The sequence below is a fragment of the Dermacentor andersoni genome, chromosome 1, assembly GCF_023375885.2.
Source record: "Dermacentor andersoni chromosome 1, qqDerAnde1_hic_scaffold, whole genome shotgun sequence".
Lineage (NCBI taxonomy): Eukaryota > Metazoa > Arthropoda > Arachnida > Ixodida > Ixodidae > Dermacentor > Dermacentor andersoni.
In genome coordinates, this window is record NC_092814.1 from 132,713,978 (window position 1) to 132,735,402 (window position 21,425).

Consider the following 21,425-nt stretch of genomic DNA (forward strand, 5'->3'; position numbering starts at 1 on the left):
TTGTGTGTCCCTTAACGCCAATTACTAGGCAATCCAATACTGTAAATTTTAACACATTTCTTAAGTACTTGCGCACGGTTTTATCCAAAAAGGTATGGGAAAATTAAGAGAAAGCCATAAACCAATCTTATATTATAAAAGAACTGCAAATAAATCTCAGTTCACTGTGCGAACCTCAAAAAGTGGGTCTTCTAATCAGGCACGTACCCAGGATATTTTTTCGGAGGCAGGTGGGGGGGGGGGGGGGGGGGAAATAGCGCCCAGCATTTGCCATAAAGACGCTTGAACCCGCAAAAGAGAAATGGAATAAGGTGTATCACACAGATACGCCTGTGAGATACACCTCTCCTTTACTTGGCAAACAAGGAACTACGTCAAATGGACTCGCGCAGTTAAGAAGCGCAGGAAGAACAATGTCAAGAACAAGTAAACAAGCGAAAGTGTAAAATAAAGATTACTGTAGTAGAATACAACTTAAAAAAGCAGCAGTCACACAAACCGCGCGGGGTTGTGTTACTCCGCCAGCCACTCGCAGAAGCAAACAAAATCGTCGTCATGCGGCCTATTCAAAATTGCATCGTACTTTACACCTCCGGAGCGTCTGCTGTTCTTGAAGAGTCTTTTCATCGGCGGAAGTAATGAGGTGTGCAGCAGACATGGACAAAGTGTATGGAGTCTTAGCATTTCACTCTTCAAAAGTCTGCGATACAGTTCATTTCACTGCTGAACCGTTTTACTCATGAAACTTCACTGCCAACTGAAGTGAAACTTGACAATAAATAGTTGCAAAGAAGCAAGCATTTTATTTCAGTTGAATAAAGAATTAGGCTTTCGCCATTCCACTATAATAGGCAAGGGAAAACGTATAAAACTGCGCGCTAATAATTTTATTTTTTTGTGGTTACCGCCTTATCTGGGTAAAACGAAAAGTTTGAAGTACGAATTATTTGCAGCTTCGCGGAGCAACGGTGGCTGGCGGTTATGAGGGCGTGGGCAGGGCTTCACTGCAGATTTAATTTGTATCCGACTATTGCAGCGTTTTCTTTTTAATTAGCTCTGGAACAATTATAAACATATATTTGCGGAACAATCACAGTTCTTTTGGCTCCCTCATTTATTGCTCCACCAAGTTAAGTGCCAAAACCGACTCGTGCTGTTATTCGAGAAGTTGCCTAACGATGCATGGTCACTAGTCCCGTACAACCGCGTAGAGCGCAGGACGCTGCGGTTCTAGACGCAATGCGCTAACCGCGGTAGGTTAGAAAAACACCTATACATAAGCACAGCAGAGAAGTGGCTACGTCAGGCGGCTTGACTGATGACTGTATAAGTGTCATTCAAAACACATGGAATCCGCCTCTTTCATGGCAGGACGGCGCATGCGCCCTGTCCTAGCGGATTAGTCGCGAAACGATGTGGAAGGGTCGCGCGCATGGCCGCGCGCAGGGAAGTCCCCCGAAAAAAAAAGCGCCCGTACGCGCGCTGCTGCAAACACTCGTGCCGTGTACCCCGTTGAAACGGTTCCTACACTGCTCTCGCCGTTCAAATATTAATAATAAAGATGTTTTACTCTCTACTTGTAGCTCGACGTCGGTGCACTGCCGAAAACGTGCGTAGTGTAAGACGGCAACTACACTTTAAAAGAGAAAGCGGCCAGGGCATCGTCCGAGTTGTCCGGAATGCGCCGTGAGCCAGGTAGTTGCGCCTTTCATGAATGGCTCACTAATTTAACGAAAAGCCCGTTGCTTTACACTTGGGCGACATTTAAGTACATCACGTTGCTGACGAAGTCTTTTTGCAGCGTCGGTCCTCACTTGCTGGTGGTGGCAACGCGTTCCTGACTGCACGTACTCGTAAGGCCCGGCAACACTGGGTCGATACGAGACCGACAAGACGCTCACTCCAATGATTGACCGACTATTGTGCGTCACTGAAACCTTTTTATCATACCAGGTCGACAACGACGCAACCGACGAGCGCGAGTTGTACTGCGACAGGTTTTCTTGTCGGAGGAACCGGCAAAATCAGCGTGCCGACCATCGTTCGACCGAACCCTGCGCGATCGGCCGTCGAATCGACAACACAATAGCGACAGCATCTTCGCTTGTATATATAATTAATCGTGCTCAAAATGAGTCAAGCACGCTTACCAAGTTGAAATGCACAAGCTTTAACGTACCCTCTCAAGCTGTGCCCACGAAGTTAAAGCCAGTCGATCCTGTTCAGCGAAGGTTAACCTGGCGCCGTCGGGTTCGTGCACTCGCTACCGGTGGACCTGAACTGAAATGTAAGCAGTTAGGTCGAACGAAACTGCTTTTATAGCGCAATTCTGGCCTTAGCGATTTGAAATCAGCTATACTTCACTTCGCACGGCGCGTACACAATAAGCGGTAAGCGGCGACACCGCGCTGCGCCAACATCTGTACGTCACCGTACCTGTAGGCTGTCGGCCGCATTCGCTACGTGGGCCTGTACGTGTTGCTTTGCCGACATATTTCTCAATTTCAGAGATGCACTGTTTGCCTCTGCGTCAAGCGACAAACAAGAGACGGTGTATTCGGTATACAGCAGTATACACAACCGCCTCGCTCATTTATACCAACGCCGTGTGAGCGATGGCATCCGCGCGTTTTCGTTAGAGAACATGGCCTACAAATGAACACTTGTGCGAGCACAGTTTTCTCTAATAATGCTCTATGGCACGCTAAAACTGTGTGATGGAGTTAAAGAAAAGCGAGAATGAGTTAATAGCCCGTAATATTGTTGTTTAAGTCGTCTCAGGGTGTAACAACATGGCACATATGCGCAGATATGCATGTTTTGCTACATTTTGACACTATTTCATATCACCGATGGACCTTTTCCACAATATTTGAAGATAACAACGGCCTGCAGCTGTAGATGTCGATGTAAACAAGTGCACCGCTTTAATAAATCCGACGCAGAAGGCTGCGCTCGAAGACTTTTTGAATATGCGAAACGTCTAAATAATGTGTAAAAAGAATACAAAAAGTGATGTCCAAGTGCAGAAATCAGTGACAAATTCCAAGGCAGCCGTGCCGCCAAACGGAACTCAGCGTGCCTTTATCGGCCGCACTGTTTGCACAACAGCGCACTCAGGCCTGCTCACCAAGTACTCATTGAGTGCTACATGGCTTCAGGAACGACATGCTGTCCCGAAGAAGCCATTAATGATGATTTGCGATCCACGAAACGCACAACCGACGCGCATTTAAGGCGGGCGCAGGTGCACAAATCAACCGGCGAAAGCCCCGGTACCCTTCCAAGAGGTTTTCAGCGGCGTGCGGCAGAGGGCAGCACAAAAAAATGAAAGAGGCCGATTGTTCTCCACTTGCGGCGGCGTTTTGTCTACTTCCTTTTTTAAATAAAAAGATGTTCATCCATAAATATTTTCATAAGCGAAGGCTAAATTTGTTAATTTTCCCTTTTCCTTCCTGTTTGGCTGTTGCCTTGGCTCTCTCACTTAGTAGATCGTTTAATTTCGCAACTCCTTCCGACTTTTCTTTCCAGTTGCCAATTTTGCACGAAAAGTGCTGTACAATTAGGGAAAAACCAGACGATGTAACGGGTGACAGTAATATTGTTTATGGGTTTAAGGGTTATTGCAGGGTTTGATGATGGACACTGTCTCGCATTATTTTATTTTCCACCTTATGTAACCCATATTGCGGGTATATGGTTCCGAGGATCTACCAGCGTCGCGGCGAGCCGTCACTCGAGAAAATAACGAAGCGAAAGGAAAAGTTAAACGCAATTGACAGGCGTTTTCTCCAGCCGCAACTCGTTCCATGCACGAGCATACAGACCAGCTGACCACGAACCGAATCCCTTTCCATGGTCCCTGGATCAGTTTAAACAAAGAAGGTTGAACTAACGAAGCAACAGCGATGCGCGTGATCGTTGAATAGATGGTGACAGCTGAATGCATCTCGAGTTTATCACGCGGGCACCGAATCAATGAGAAAACTGGCCTTCACAGCCCAGGAGATGTCGATAACTACCGCTATCCAAAAAGAGTGAAATAGGCAGCAAATTGTTGACCGCCGAATAGCTGTCAAATCTCAACATTGATTTGGCGGCGCGTTAGGAATGTGTGTGAGGAGTGGTGGCGAGGGGCGGGGAGTGGGGGACGTCGCTTAATTTCGGGGGGGGGGGCGGCCTCCCCCACCCCTGGGTACGTGTCTGCTTCTAACCCTTGGTGGACCACGGAGTGCTCACGTGATTACAGGCCAGGAAAAGTAGCGTGATGTACGTTGCTCAATAATCAGTGTCCTGGTAATTGGAGATAGTATAAGTTTGCGGCTGCGATATATAAGAGAACAGTTGCCAATGCGAAGGACAGCTATGACTGACAACACTTTTTCTTTCTAAGGCTGGCCACAGAAAAACTCTTTTTCGAGTCGTATGACTGCCAACACTTTGATTTTCTTTCTAAGGCTGGCCACAGAAAAACTCTTTTTCGAGTCCTGAAAACTTAAAAGATAATTCCAGTACCAATGAACATCGAATCTGTAGTTCAAACACCATGTGAATTGTCTAAATTACTGGAAGAAATTGTTAAAGGTCTCGAAATGCGATTAGCGTATATATTGTCATATCACGAATCACCTCCTCCTCATGGTGATGACTTTGAAGAAGTCACAATTTGGAACTGGGAGACATTGTAAGACTGCTGCCTCCTTAAGCGCGAGGTCGTGATGGCATCAACACATCCATAATAAAAGCGTTATACAAGATATCACCTCAGGTTCTGCTCACCATTGTAAACCATTCTAATAGAAATTCGTGGATTCCTCCTGAATGGAGACACGCAAAAGTAATTCGTCCATTAAAAAGCAAGGTGCTGGTTACGCTTTACGCAACATTAGGCCAATATCTCTTACATCTAACGTAGTAAAACTAATTGAAAGTATCTTACACTGCCGCATAGATAAATGGCTGATAAACAACATAATTTTTAGCCCAAGCCGAATTGGATTCATACGTGGGTGTTCCATTTGGTGTGGGTATCTTGACTTAGAGAGTCGAATACAGCTTGCTCGACGCCAGAAACAACATGCTGTCTTAGTCACCTTGGATATTGCTAAAGCTTATGACAGTGTAGAACCAGGGGCGTAGCCAGGGTGGGGGGGGTGGGGGCTTATGGAGTTTCAGCTCTCCCCCCCCCCCCCGAAATTTTTTCGGGCTGTGATGCACCGCCAATCAAAACACCCCCGGTGCCAGAAATCATTCTGGATTTTCTTTAGAATGTATTTTTGGCGCCCGAAAAAACATTTCGGCGCGAAAATTGTGAACTCGGGCTGGATTTCGTGGCGACGGCCATGCACCTGGAGTCACATAACGCAAAGATCCCCACCCGATCACAAAGTTTCAAGGGCGCTTTGATGGCGAGCGGGCCCGCCGCGGCATCTCGCAGAGGCCGCAGAATCTACGGAGCGCATGGATTTCAATTAAGAAACTTTAGAGGTATAAAGATCACATAATGTTTTGATGCGAAAGGTGCATTGACATTTCCAAAGTCGTGCTTTACATTTTCAATTCCGGATCTTTGTGGGTTTAATGTTCTTATTAACATTTGATGCCAAAGCTGCATTTACTTTTCTAAAGTCGTACATCGGACCATACAACGAAACGAGCCAAATCAATACACTATCAGACAAGTTGGCAAAGCACGCAGCGAGGTCCGATGAGACGAAGCGTTCTGATGGTTCATATTTGGCATCATGTCACAGAAGACAATATCAATATCTTTTTCACCTGCGCCAAAGCATCCATGTCAAGACACTAAAGCCAGCAAAGGTAACTGCGTTCTTATTTATTTTTTCTACTTTGAATTTTATTCGCGAGGACACATTGAGCCTCTCCAATTTTTTGTTCTCGCTACCCGCAGGCTACCAGAGCCAGCCAGAGGTTATGCGTTTTCATGTGTTGCCCTGACAACCGCGCGGCGCACTGCGGTGCGCGTTCGTTTTTCTCCGGCCGAGCGGATTTTGGCCTCGGAGAGTTTTGGACGCTTTCTGGCTAGCAGACGAGAAAAAGAAGCAATGGCCGCTCGCCGTCACCATTGTGGGGACTCGACAGATTGCAACGCGTTCGCTTCAGGGCATCACCATCGTTTCGATGTTATCGCAACGTTTACGGAAAGTCTTATCTCGCCAGTGTAGGATAACGAGCAGCATGCATATGCTTCTCTGTGGACCAAGCGTCTCACGTTTTCTTGGATATTCCTTAGGTAGCTACATTAGGTGCCCCAAGTAGGCATTCGATTGTGACCAAGATGCTTTCCTTTGCGTTTCTTCATTTCGCTGCCCCCCCCCCCCCACACACACAAAAGACATTGTTGCCGCGCAGCAAATTGTCGCATGATGGAAGTTCGATTTTGTTACTACTTTTGCGAAAAGTAATGGGCCATAGGACTCTTCACTTGCCGGATACTCTTACTATATTGTTGCGATAGCAATTAGGTGGACACTCAAGGCGCATTCCAGTCGTCGCCGTCGTGTTCCGTATGAAGTCCAAGGGCGAGAACATCGTCAGCGCGCGCCGCATGCTGTATGTGCGAGTGAAAGCGTAGCGGGAGGGGGGGGGGGGGGGGTGGAGGGGGAAGCCGGCGATGGTGGGTCAGTCTTGTGTACGCAACGGGGAAAAGCGGGAAGGAAGTGCGCCGCCTTCCGTCGCGCGCGCTGCATCGGAGGAGTGGAGGGGGGGGGGGGGGGGGGTGCGGGCCTTAGGATTCCGTGATCTGTGAATCTGTGATCGCGCAACATATTTAGTTGCCTTGTTTGACGCATTATACAGGGTGTTTTAGCTAACTTTAGCCAGAGTTTAAAAATATGCCGACGCACTCTAAGACGACGCGACCAAATGCATGTATCTCACTTTTGTATGCACTGTGTAGCTATTTCTGTATTTTGTTTAACTAGAAAATGAGTCAAGATTATTTACTAACTTCTGAAGCAACGAAGCTAGGAAAAAAATTTGAATTAGAAAGTTTCAGAGCGCTTTGCAAAGCGTCCGAATAAAGAGTTTCTGTCTTTCTATCTATTAAATATTAGTGTTTTTCAGCTTACTGCGGATTCCCGCGAAATACACAAAACACAACGTGACATGCCCGTCGTGATTGCACTGCTCCCAAGCTTTCCGCGCACAAACAGCCATTGGTGCACTAGCTGCCACTTAAAAAGCGACAGAGCAGCGACGCAAACGTTGGTTGTTCGATTTAAGCTAGCAACCGTTATCTCCTGTGCTGTGTAAAGCGACTGATGAATGTGGTTGTAGTGGTAGGTGGTAATTCCAGACAGCGATAAACATACTATCGTGCATCGGCCACTAAAGCGCGAGCAATTTCGCGATGCCTTTTTCCAAACATGATCCTTGCCCGAGTAGCTACAAGCAGACAGAGACGGCAGGCTGCAAGAATATTTCGAAGCTGGCACCCGGGTACGCGACTGAGCCCGATGACAATATTCAACACCTATGAGTTAAATTAAATTAAATTATGGGGTTTTACGTGCCAAAACCACTTTCTGATTATGAGGCACGCCGTAGTGAAGGGCTCCGGAAATTTCGACCACCTGGGGTTCTTTAACGTGCACCTAAATCTAAGTACACGGGTGTTTTCGCATTTCGCCTCCATCGAAATGCGGCCGCCGTGGCCGGGATTCCATCCCGCGACCTCGTGCTCAGCAGCCCAACACCATAGCCACTGAGCAACCACGGCGGAACACCTATGAGTTGCTGAAGCAAACCGGCAGCTTCACAAGAAAGAGGCAGACAGCTTCATTTATAAATAATGAGGTTCGCTCCAACGTTTTGTCTTTCACGGCGGCTAATCCACACGCTAGCACGCGTCGCGTGGCGCACAGCTCGGTGTGTCCAACTCAACTGCCTGGATGATTTTGAAAACAGCTGGACTGCACCCTTATCACCTGCAGTGGCATCAATGCCTGGAGTCAAGGGATCTTCAAAAGAGACTCAACTTTGAGAGTTGGATTTTGATTCTGGAGGAGTAGGACTTTGACTTTCTCACCAAGGTATCCGGACTGACGAGATGAACTTTTCCTGAAATTGCCAAGTAAATATCCACAACGCCCACTATAGAAATGATAAAAATCCCCACTGGCTAGGAATATCCCGCCGCCAATATCAGTGGTCTTTTAAGTTTGGTGCGGAATATATGACAGCACAGTCATTGGCCCAATTTTTTTAACAACACTCTGACCGGCAAGAGGTATGTCAGTTCCTCAAAGAGCAGGTTGAAGACTTCTGCTGCAACATGCCACTAGCCCAGCTTGACGCAATGTAGTGTCAGCATGACGGGGCCAGTCAAGCACGACAGTCAAACACGAGCAAGCCTTGATGTTAACTTTTCCAGGGCAATTGATAGGGAGAAACGGGCCTGTGCTGTGGCTGGCAATGTCATCCGACCTCAACCCTCTTAACTTTTTCTTCTGGGGCTATATTAAGGATCATGTATACACGACGGAAACGACGACTCCAGAAGCCTTAAAGGAGAACATAATTGAAGTCTGCCACAGCATTTCACCGACGGTGCTCAAGGCAGCGACAGCAAGCGTTCTCAGAAGATCCCAGTGTTGTATCGCTGCAGAAGGTGACCTCTTCGAGCGCTTGCTGTGAAAGCGCATGGAAAATAAACGTAAATTCAGTGAAAGACCGCGTCTGGTCACTAATGATACTCTTATTCCACCATTTTCAGCCTTCTGAAAACTTAGTTTTTCTTTTTTTTATTTAGGGATGTTCAATTTGCTTACAGCTATCGCGAAATGACGGACCTGTTGTTTCCGGCAGCACAAGCGATAACCGCTGCGTCTGCTTATCGCTATAACGAACTTTCGCGAGGGGGAGCACATCGCTGGCGTAAACGGCACAGCCGATGCCTACGTGGTTGCCCTCTCGCCATTTAAGTGGTAGCGCGCCTGTGGCTGTTTGTGCGCGGAACATTGGGGAGCAGTGCAATCACGACGCGCAAGCGGGCATGTCACTAGTTTTGTAGTTCGCGGGCATCATCAGTAAGCTGAAATACACTAATACCTAATATATATATATATATATAGAAAGACAGAAACTGTTTATTCGGACGCTTTGCAAACCGCCCTGCAATTTTCTAAATGGAATTTTTTTTCCTAACTTCGTCACTTCAGAAGTTGGTTTATTAATCTTGACTAAAAATCTAATTAAGCAAAATACAAAATATAGCGTGACACACTACGTACAACAGTTAGCAACATGCACTTGGTCGCGTCGTCTTAGAGTGCGTCGGCATATTTTTTAACTCTGGCTAAAATTACCTGAAACACCCTGTATAAAGTGACTTTTGCTTAGATACGTAGATTTATTGGTTACTTAAACGTATATTGAAATATCTTGTTGCGAGATTTTGTGGATACATGCAGTGAACTTTGTTTCCTGAGAAACTTTTTTTTGCTTTTTATTAATCTTCATCTTGGCATTTGTGTATTCCACTGTACTTCGAATTTCTAATGTATATTTTGCAAAACTGCTGCTTCTTATATGGGACCTCTGTTGCGACTACGATTTCGGTGCAATTACAATACGCAACCAGTGACAGCTGCTCCTGCGCAGTACATTGCAATGAAGGACAGCGCCACTGAGATTTTTCCCTGGCCGTTGCATATGTACAAAAAAGTAAACAAGGCTTTCGAATGACAAAGTATCATTAACATATTTGTCCTCAACATGTTCATTTCATGGGCTTTACATTTATCATATCAGCGGCATGCACTCTTTTGCATGTTTCGCATTGATATAGTTCTAAAGTTCGTGTGATATTTTCTTTCTGAATAAATAGACAAACAACATGCATGGAAGCATTGATATCAGTTATTTCTGGCAAAATTTTTAGAACATAAGAATACAGTATATTATGAAAAAATACATATTTTACTTGTCTTGACAGTGTGTAGCGTTCAAGAATTTGTTTGCAGCATCTTTGGCAATTGAAATGCAGTTATTATTCATGTATTTGATCCCTCGACAAATTATGTGAGGAGGCCAAGCTTGGCAATTGCCAAACAAGGCAATTTGCCTCGTTTAATATCTTATATCAAGAAGCACGCATGCCTTGTCTTCTCATTCGGTTCCATATCCTATCAGTGCAAACCTTTCTAAACATCTGAGCATCCCTACAGAGGTGATCTCAGTACGCCTTCATTAATGAGCCGGACTCAATTTCTTAAATATCAGTGACCTCGTTTACGGTGCCCTGAAGTTGTTATTGTACAAACTCTACTAGACCCATTACAAGCTCACCTTTGTGAGATAGACTTATTAAGCAGCTCTGCTCCGATGGCTAAGATTGAGTTCGATGTCGTTTTTCCAAATAATGCTAAATATTTGCCATACCAATTCCTAAATGGTATTCTAGAAGATCATCTTGCACAAATAGAAATAGATACTGTGATAGTGACTGAAGCTTCCGTCTGTGAAGGCAGGTGTATACATTGTATCGCCATCTCTTAATTGGTCTTTTCAATCCGATCACCTGATTTCGCAGCTATTTTTCAGGCTGAATTATTTGCAATTGTTTTAGCTTTACGTAAAGTACCTTCATCTTTGTCAGCAGTAGTAATTTTAACAGATTATCACTCTGTTCGTTCTTCCCTAACCGCTCCTACTTTATCAAACATGTTAGAAGCATTCAATTCGTCCATACCAAGGTATTTACGCGTCGTTCGTTTGGTGTGGGTGCAGGGACACAAAGGTCTAGTATACGTTTTGTACGTAATGTACGTCTTGCGCTGAAATCTAGTAATTTACTGTCATGAACCAACTAGCTGAAAAGAAGCGCTATTCTTAAGCTCTTGTTGTCTTGGTCCACATTCAGACATGTGAAGTTCTTGAAGAAGTGTATAAAGGTTTCATGTTCAGCAGTTACATAGCAGAGGCATCCGGCCATGGCAGAACCTTTGGCACACAGGCAAGCACATAGCATCTTCGAGAGCCTGTCATGCTTCAAACAACAAAACTCGTGACTTGTCTACATATGTCTCAGATTACCAAAGATATGCTGCCGCACGTAATAAATAGCGCTCCTACTAGGGGAGCTAGCGATTTGCTAACATTCGGTCATCCTGCTGACTTTAATGCCCTCGTTAATTCAACTTACACAATTTTTGTTTTAACTGCGTGCCTCGTGTGCATTAAGCTCGGCAGTTGTGGAATTAGACCACTCGTTACAATGAGCGAAAAAATAAAAATAATAGAGAGTTTTAGATTAGGGGAATGCAACGCGTTGGGGCCCCCTAGCGCTTGGGGCCACGGTACTGCGCATGCGCAGACGGTCTACGCATGTGAACTACCGTGGCCCTAAGCGCTAGGGGCCCCCAACGGCTTTTTTCCCCCTAATCTAAACCGCTCTCATAACTCCTACAAGTTATTCTAGACAATCCAACTTTAACACTGCATATTAAAGAGACCGACAACCACCCAGAACGTGCTACGAGATTTTGATGAAAATGAAAAGACCGTGATTTAGTGATATTATTTATTTGCATGTGTGGCGGAGGAGTAAGAGCGGGTGGTGAAAGATGATTATTCTGCAACCTGATGTCGAATACCCACATTAAACTATTACCTGCATCGATCTGGCCTGGCGCCCTCCTCCTTGTGCTCATATGCTCCCGATATCGAAGGACTGATTCAGTCACAGAAATGCTCCGTTTTTCTAAACTGGACCTGCTAGAAACGCGTAGACAAAAAAATCGATTGAAATTATTATTCCAAATACTCCAAGGCCAAATAAATATTAGGAAGGAAACATACATACTGGCACCCGGCAAACTGAGCTTCAGAACCAACCATAATCGATCTATCCAAGCTTATACCACTCACACTAATACATTCAGGTACTCCTTCTTCCCAAACGTGATTGAAATGTGGAACAAGTTACCGATGTGTAGAGGAACATACTGATCTGTCCCAATTCAAACAAACTCTGGATGACTATCTGTGCGAGTGCGCCGCTTGATTCCGATGTATTCTGTGTTTGTGATTATTGCACATGTTCTTTTATATGTTTTCATAACCCTCTCTGTAAGGACCCTCGCAAGGGGGTTGACAGTATTGTTAAATAAATAAATAAATATTGTGGTGGGGAAGAGACAATAGAACAGTTCTTGTCATTCCGCCGTTTTTCATTATTAAGAAACCATAAATAGTTTCATGGGGCTGTATAGAATTCAGCCATTCCAGATATTCTATCTTTGGGAGCCTCCACTCCAGCACATTATCGTAGGGATGTTGGGGCAGCTATTGTGAGGTTTATGACTGAATAAGGACGATTTATTTGCTAAATTAAACCTTTATCTGACTTCATTATTCTTTATTTTTTCAAACTTTCTCATTCGTGTTTCTTTTTAGATACGAATTATTTTCCTAACTGGCCCGGATTTTGGCCAGTCCTCCATAGTGGGTATGAGCCACTCGTGGAGGAAAACAAACAAAAAACAGACAAGCAGCCACAGACAGAAAGACAGACGACTTACAGATTCTGTAAGCAGCAAACAATTAGTTGCGCTTAGTTTTGAGCAAACCAGCTTTACGTGCCTTCACCCATAGAAACTCTATGCCTTCACCAGCCAAGCTTAGCCGTGTTAGGCCTACGAGCCATAAAATCCACAATCGAATTCGGAATCAGCGGCGTCTAATGAATCAATCTTCATAACACACGCTAGCTGAGAGAAAGCGATAACCGCAGTCACTTCTCCTAGCTTGCGAACTTCACGCGTAATCACGAATCGAACCCAGTTTGGTGCAAGGTTAGAGCCGAACGGTATGGTGTCTAGACCCTTTCTAGACACCATACCGTTGCTTCGATGGGGGCCGCCATGTTTGCTGACGCAAAGCTTTTGGGGCCGCTATTTGAGCTCCCGCTAAATCGGTAAAATAGCGTTCCAAACGCAAACGTAGTTTGTGTCTCGCGCATGCGCAGTGGCTTCGACGCTATTTCTTTGGGACCCCTATTCTAAAGCTCTCTATGGTGAACACGATTACGCCGCTGTCGAAACTTTACACCAGCAGCTAAGCAGAATGTAGGAGTTAGCTTTGTATTTGTGTGGTTGAGTTTTGTGCCACCAGCTGGCCCCACCAATCTGGCCGCTCTAAAGTCCCTTGATAATTTGAAAGTAGCGACACTCTTTGAACTCTGCCGCCGCCGCGCGACTTCCTCGCCCCTTGCGCGTTCCCCCGCGGCAACCAGTTTTGCCCCCGTTTTTCTGCGCGACGATTGGTCTCCCTGCCGTTGCCCTTGGAAACGCGCGGATCTTGAGTTTTGCTTGTGTTTTTCTTTTTGTTCGCGCCATTTTCCTCCTGAGCACGGCTGGCTCGGTGCTTTAGCTCGGCGTAGCGAACGTTGTACGCTGTGTTTCTGGTCTATGTGCTAGCGCTATGCCGGGCTGTTGCGCATATAACTGCAGCAAGAAGCCTGAAGATGGTTATGCCGTTTTTATGATACCACAACGTAAGCGTGACGGCTTGCGAGGGAAGCAGTGGCTGCATGACATTGGCCGAAAGAACTTTGTTCCGACAAAGAACAGCGTTGTTTGCGAGCTGAGGAGTCTTTCTTATAGTTCGTAGCAAAGAATCCCGTAATGCTGCATTTTTTTTTTTCATTCTTCCAGCCTGCTCACCAGCGTTTTTGATGCGGTTGTCCTCAGTACGCTTAATATTCTGGGAAGGCTCCATCACTTCGCACGTCGCTAACTGTTGTTATTCAGTCGGAAGTGCAGTATTATGATTCTCCTTTGCGCCCTGAAAAAATTAGTGGCAAGTGTACCCGTAGTATTGCAGGTGATGAGCGTTAACTAGTCAAAATTGAGTTTTTTTTTTTTTTAGTTTTAAGGCGAAAGCCTTTAGATCTTTATGTTTCGAGGTCGCGTTGTAAACTGGAAGTATCACGTGACCCAAGAAAGGCCAGAGGGGACCCAAAGCATGTCCACCCCTGTATAAGAGAATGATTACCCAAGTTAATTAATGAATCATTAGTGGTTGACATAAGGTGGATTAGGGACGATTAGGGTGATTAGGGAGTATTAAAGAAGATTACGGTAGATTAGAGTGCATTATGAAGGATTAAGATGCATGAATAAAGATTAAGGTGCGTGGAGGAGGATTAAGGCGGATTGTGGTGGATTAAGGTGAAGTGTTGATGAAAGGGTATTAAGACCGATTAGGGTGGGTGAAGTGTTGATGAAAGGGTAGTAAGACCGATTAGGGTGGATTAGGGTGCATGAACAAGGATTAGGGAGGATTAACGTGGATAAAGGAAGATTAAGGTCGATTAATGTGGATTAAGGTGAATTAGGGTTGATAAAGGAGGATTAAGACCGATTTGGATGGACTAGGGTAGATTAAGTTGAATTAGGGACCATGGAGCTGGATTAGGTTTTATAGAGGCGGATTACGATGTATTAAGGTAGACTGGGACCATTAAGCAGGATTAAGAGGGATTAAGGTGTGTGAATAAGGATTAAGATGGATGAAGGAGGATTAAGGCGGATTATGATGGATTAGGGTTGATAAAGGAGGAGTAAGACCGCATAGGGTAGGCTAAGGTGCATTAGGGGCGATGAAGGTTGATTAGGTTGTATTAAGGTGGATTGGGAGTTTTAAGGTGGATGAAGGAGCATTAGGGTGGAGTAGGTTGGACTAAGGTGAATTGGGGTTCATTGAGAATTAAGACCGATTAGTCTACCATAGTCCTCCTAATGCACATTCATCGACCTCAATCCTCCTTCATTCAATTTAATCCACCATAATCCACGACAGTCCTCCTTAATGCACCCTAATCCACCTTCATCGACCTTAATCTACTCTAACCCTCCTTAATCAACCGTAATGCTTCCTCATTAACTTTAATCCACCCTAGCCCACCATAATCATCTTTAATGCACCTTAATCCATCTTAATCCACCTTTATCCTTCTTCATGCACATTAATCCACCATAATCCAGTATAATCGTCCTGAATGCACATCAACGTACCTTCATCCACCCTAATTAACCTCAACGACCTTAATCCCACCTAGTCCTCCTTTATGCACCTTAATCCATCTTCATTCACCCTAATGCACCCCCATTGACTTTAATCCACCCTAATCCTCCTTAATACACCCGAATTCATCTTAATCCAATCACTAATCAATCATTACTTTGCTAATCATTAATCATCTCTTATACACGGCTGCACATGCTTTGGTTCGCTTCCCGCCTTCCTTCGGTCACGTGATATTTTCTGTAGCTCACAACGGGACCTTGAAACAGAGGTCTAAGGCTTTCGCTTAATAAGCCACACACAAAGGGATGTGTCACATGCAATACTAGATCAGACGCACGAAGTAATGCATCTGATCATGTGGCAGAAAAATTGTCTGGAGTATAGAACTCGCCTCAAAGCTCCCTTTACATCGGTACACCCCGTTCATACGGCTTTAAGAAAAAACCAACCTCCTCATAAACGTTGCCTCCAGCATTATCGATGCTGTTATTAGCATTTCTCAAAATTTTCAACCCCACTGGGGCACGCAACTGGCCCAAAATAACACGCCTCCATAGAATCCTGCGGCCCGTCCGCGGGAGCCCAGGAGGAATAGCGCGCCGTGCGCAGCCGGCGGGCGAGGAGAATCGAGGAGGAAAGCGCCGTGAGGAGGAGAGTGTCGCCGCTTTCAAATTATCAAGGGGCTTTAGGCCGCTCTAGGGTGCCTCGATGCGCGCGCCCTCTCGGAGGGTGGAGTCATTCTGTGAAGGGGTCAGTGCCGCTACAGTGAACTAGAAGTATTTCTAGTTTCTAGTGCACTGTAGTGCCGCCTTCCGACCGCCGGCCGCCATTGCGCTCCCCGCATTTCTATACGGTCGGTCGGGAGAGACACGTGCACGGCGTTTCGTGGTCCGAAATGCCCGGGTGTTGCGTGCCCCAGTGCACGAACCACTCACGGAATGACTGGAAGATGTTCCGATTTCCTAAAGAATCGAAAAGACGACTCCTCTGGCCGGTTAAGGTCAAGCGCGACAAGTGGCAACCCACGGACCGGTCGTGTGTGTGCAGCGTAATTTATGCCATTTCTGCATTCGTAGTTATTCGTTCATTTGTGTGCTTTTCCCGTAGCGTGTTCGTCTTGTATTCTTGATATCTGGCACATATGCATCCGTGTGTAACTCTTATTTCTGGATAACACAAAATGCTTTGTTAATCGCTTGTTGCACACCGGCTGCAAGAGCGTCAAGATGTACAGTACGCGCACGTTGTGCACTCTTTGTGACCGGCGCCTCGTACAATTTGATTTTGTACTTAGCTGGAAGAGCATACGCATGGCGCAGTGGAAGGTACGGTGAGCTTTAAGCTTGCCTTTCATGTAATGACATACGGATCGTGTTGACGTGTTTTCCCAGCGTTATTCTTGTGCCGCTGTCCAACTCGGGCGGTACTTGGTGTCCGTGCGTGTGTGTGTTCATGCGTGTATTTGTGTGTCGGAGGGGTGAAACCTATGACCACGCATGACGCATGTATGGTCATGACAAGCATGTCATGTGACGCCTCATCATGGCTGATTTAGTGACAATTAATTGGTGGTTACTGCTATGTATAGAAGCTACGTAGTTGTAATTTGATCATGCACTGTCTGTGCGTTCGCTATTTTCTTCCCCACCCGATGATCGGCGAATTATTTGAATATCGGATAAGAGATGATTGACGAGGATTTCAAGGCTACGTGTCCGTTTAACGACATAAATTTATTTTGGGCGGGGACAGAATTAGACGAAAAAAAGAGCTGTTGTGTTCGGGCTCTGCGAACATTGTGGACAGCATGACGCCAGTGTTGACCTACAACATTGCCTTTTTGAGCATACATATAACAGGGTGCCACTTTTTTATATTTAAAATGATTTCTTAGCTCACTCCCATTGTTCCACCTGTCAGTATAAGCAAGAAGCTTTAATTTTAATTAAAACTCGGCCGCCGCGGCTGGGTGGCCGCGGCGGCCGAGTTTCTATAGAGGAAACGCATGGTGCTGTCACTAAAACCTCAGGTGGTCGAAATTTCCGATGCCCTCTACCACGGATTCATCACACCCGATGATACGAAATCACAAAGGAAGGCCGTGGATGTGACATTGGTTGAAATATGCGACGTTAAAAAATTCGCAAATGTCACCACAGGTAATACAGACACAGACAGGTAACACAGACACAAATGAAGAGCTTCCACATTCACTGCAGTTTCCGTGACCCCAAAACAACCATTCAACATTGGTAGAACATCACTTAGACGCGGCCTCGTTTCAACCGCAGAGTGGTGATTTGACTGTTACGATAATTGCTTTCTACTCAGCGTTGCAGCATTCAGCCCGTAAATGGGCTAACTGATGACTGATTCGAAAACAAGATTTGAAAGTAGGGTGTACGATGGCAATTATTCTTTTGTCCCGTGGCGGCACGCGGTTTGTTAAACAAATTCGGGTTTCAGCTGGCAGCCAAACGGTCTTTACGCTTTGGTTAAAGGCACGAAACTCACACACAGACACAGCGAAAGACGGCGGGACTCGTGCCTGCCTATGTTTCGTGCCTTTAACCAAGGTGAACAGTCAGTCACCAGCTAGCCCAACAAGACGTTCTTTTAAGGTCCGCGCGGCTGGCGTGGACGGAAGTTTTCTCCTGCAGCAAGTCCAGTTGGAAATTCCACTTTAAAAATAAAAATTACAGAATATTAGATTGATACCTTCACACTGCTGATGCGAAAATTTCGTGTTCTCGACATATCATTAAAGCAGCACACGCTATCAAAGCGAACTGTACATGCAGCTGCGCGACGCCCGTTGACTGCCTACGGAGCGGGCATCATAATGGCGGACGCCGTAGCAGACGACGCGGTTGTCTTCACCCTGCACGGCGGCGGAGGGGAGCGCGCGCATCGAGGCACCCTAGGCCGCTCATGTTTACGCTCCCGCTCAAACGGCAAACCGCCCGCGCTTGCCGTTTAGTTTTGCGTACGCCGCACGTTTTCTACAACTTTAGTTGGCCGGCGATACCTTCGGATCTCAGAGGCCATATGCCGTCGTTGCGGCTATTTCCAGCCTGTAGCGATAGGTGGCGCTGACATCTCGAACGTTTCTTTCGTTAGGCTTCGACTCGTTGGAAACGAGAAGCGATCTCGAAAACACGAGGTTATCCGTAATACTCTGTCGTCGAAGCGGCCCGAGCTAAGCGAAAGCCGTTTACACAATCATTTGCTACGAATGAAGTGCATTTTAGAAAAGCAACGCCAAATTCAATTCGAAGCGGGCAGCCGGGACCACCGTTTATAAACGGTGGCCGGGACCGCCGCCATGTTTCCCGCAAACCACGCAAAAACGCTAACTTGTTTGCGTTGCGTACGCCCGCTATTTCGTTTAGCGTTCAGCGCATGCGCAGTGACGACCCGCTATTTTTTAGCGTACGCAATGGTATAGCGTACGCTATTCTAAATCTGTATTACCGGACGCACTAGACGTTTAGCGTGTCCGCTATGGGCACGTTGCAAGTGCTAGGCGGCGCCCTGTCTTTCTAAAGCCTCTTGATAATTTGAAAGTAGCGACACTCTCCTCCTCACGGCGCTTTCCTCCTCAATTCTCCTCGCCCGCCGGCTGCGCACGGCGCGCTTTTCCTCCTGGGCTCCCGCAGACGGGCCGCAGGATTCTATGGAGGCGTGTTATTTTGGGCCAGTTGCGCGCCCCAGTGGGGTTGAAAATTTTGAGAAATGCTAATAACAGCATCGATAATGCTGGAGGCAACGTTTATGAGGAGGTTGGTTTTTTCTTAAAGCCGTATGAACGGGGTATACCGATGTAAAGGGAGCTTTGAGGCGAGTTCTATACTCAGACAATTTTTCTGCCTCATGATCAGATGCTTTACTTCATGCGTCTGATCTAGTCTTGTGACACATCCCTTTGTGTGTGGCTTATTAAGCGAAAGCCTTAGACCTCTGTTTCAAGGTCCCATTGTGAGCTACAGAAAATATCACGTGACCGAAGGCGGGAAGCGAACCAAAGCATGTGCAGCCGCGTATAAGAGATGCTTAATGATTAGCAAAGTAATGATTGATTAGTGATTGGATTAAGATGAATTCGGGTGTATTAATGAGGGTTAAGGTGGATTAAAGTCGACGAAGGTGCATTACGGTGAATGAAGGTGCATAAAGGAGGACTAGGTTGGATTAAGGTCGATGAAAGTGCATTAGGGTGGATGAAGATGCGTTGAGGTGTATTAAGGACGATTATAGAGGATTAGGGTGGATTAAAGTGCATGAAGATGGATAAGGGTGGATTAACACGAATCAAGGTGCATTAAGGAGGATTATGGTCGGCTAGGGTGAATTAAAGTGAATGAAGGAGGATTAGGGTGGACTAAGGTAGATGAATGTGGATTAAGGACGATTATAGTGGATTAAAGTGAACGAGGAAGCATTAGGGTTGATTAAGGAGGTTTAAAGTGCATTAAGGAGGGTTAGAGTAGATTAAGGTCGATTAGGGTGCATTAAGGAGGACTTTCGTGGATTAAAGTGAATGAAGGTAGATTAAGATCGATGAATGGGGATTCGGTGGATTAATGTGCATTAGGAGGATTATGGTAGACTAACTGGTCTTAATACTCAATGAACCCTAATTCACCTTAGTCCACCCTAATCGACCTTAATGCTCCTTCATCCACATTAATCCAGCTTAATACTCCCAATCCACATTAATACAACGTAATCAACCTACATCGCCCCTAACGTACCTTAGCCTACCCTATACGGTCTTAATCCTCCTTTATTAACCCTAATCCATCATAATCTGCCTTAATACTCCTTCATCCACCTTAATCTTTATTCATGCACATTAATCCAACTTAATCCTGCTTAATAGTCCCAATCTACCTTAATACACCCTAACCCACCTCTATCAGACCTAACCCAGCTCCATAGTCCCTAATCCACCTTAATCCATCCTAATCGGTCTTAATCCACATTAATCGACCTTAATATTCCCTTTTCCACCTTAATCCTCCCTAATCCTTGTTCATGCACCCTAATCGGTCTTAATACCCTTTCATCAATCCTTCACTATAATCCGCCTTAATCCTACTCCACCCACCTTAACCTTCTTTAATACCCTCTAATCAACCTTAATCCTCCCTAATCAACCTTATGTGAATCACTAATGATTCATTAACTCGGGTAATAATTCTCTTAAACAGGGGTGGACATGCTTTGGATCACCTCTGGCCTTCCTTGGGTTACGTGATACTTCCAGTTTACAACGCAACCTTGAAACAGAGATCTAAAGGCTTTCGCCTTAAAACTTATTAAAAAAAACTCAATGTTGACTAGTTAACGCTCATCACCTGCAATACTACGGGTATACTTGCCACAAATTTTTTTCAGGGCGCAAAGCAGAATCTATAATGCTGCACTTCCGACTGACTAACAACAGTTAGCGACGTGCGAAGTGATTGAGCCGCCCCAGAATATTAAGCATACTGAGGACAACCGCAACAAAAACGCTGGTGAGCAGGCCGGAAGAACGAAAAAAAAAAAATGCAGCATTACGGGATGCTTTGCTACGAGCTATAAGAAAGACGCCTCAGCTCGCAAACAACGCTGTTCTTTGTCGGAACAAAGTTCTTTCGGCCAATGTCATGCAGCCACTGCTTCCTGCTCACGCCGTCACGCTTTCCTTGTATCATAAAAACCGCATAACCATCTTCAGGCTTCTTGCGGCAGTTATATGCGCAACAGCCCGGCATAGCGCTAGCACATAGAGCAGGAAACACAGCGTACAACGTTCGCTACGCCGAGCCAGCCGTGCTCAGGAGGAAAATGGCGCGAACGAAAAAGAAAAACACAAGCAAAACTCAAGATCCGCGCGTTTCCAAGGGCAACGGCAGGGAGACCAATCGTCGTGCAGAAAAACAGGGGCAAAACTGGATGCCGCGGGGGAACGCGCGACGGGCGAGGAGGTCGCGCGGCGGCGGCAGAGTTCAGAGTGTCGCTACTTTCAAATTATCAAGGGTCTTTCCGACCCCTAGCGCCATCTGACGAATAGTTGCGCGAATGCAGTAGGATTACTCACGGCGTCAGCAGCTCGCGCTGCGTGTTTGGCGCCCTGTCAAACGGTAGCGATGGCGCGAAACAGCGTGCCTATATTAATTTTAACCGAGTTTCGGGAATTACAAGATCTTGACAGCTTTTTTCGCGAAAAGAATTTAGAGAAAGGAAGTCGTCTATTTGAAGTGGGGCATGTCTACGACGTGAGGGAAGTGTTGAACTCGCACTGATCGCAGGTGACTGCTAGGTGTATTCCGCAAACGACAAATAACGCACCAGCGAGATGCGTGAAGCTCAGCGTAATTTAC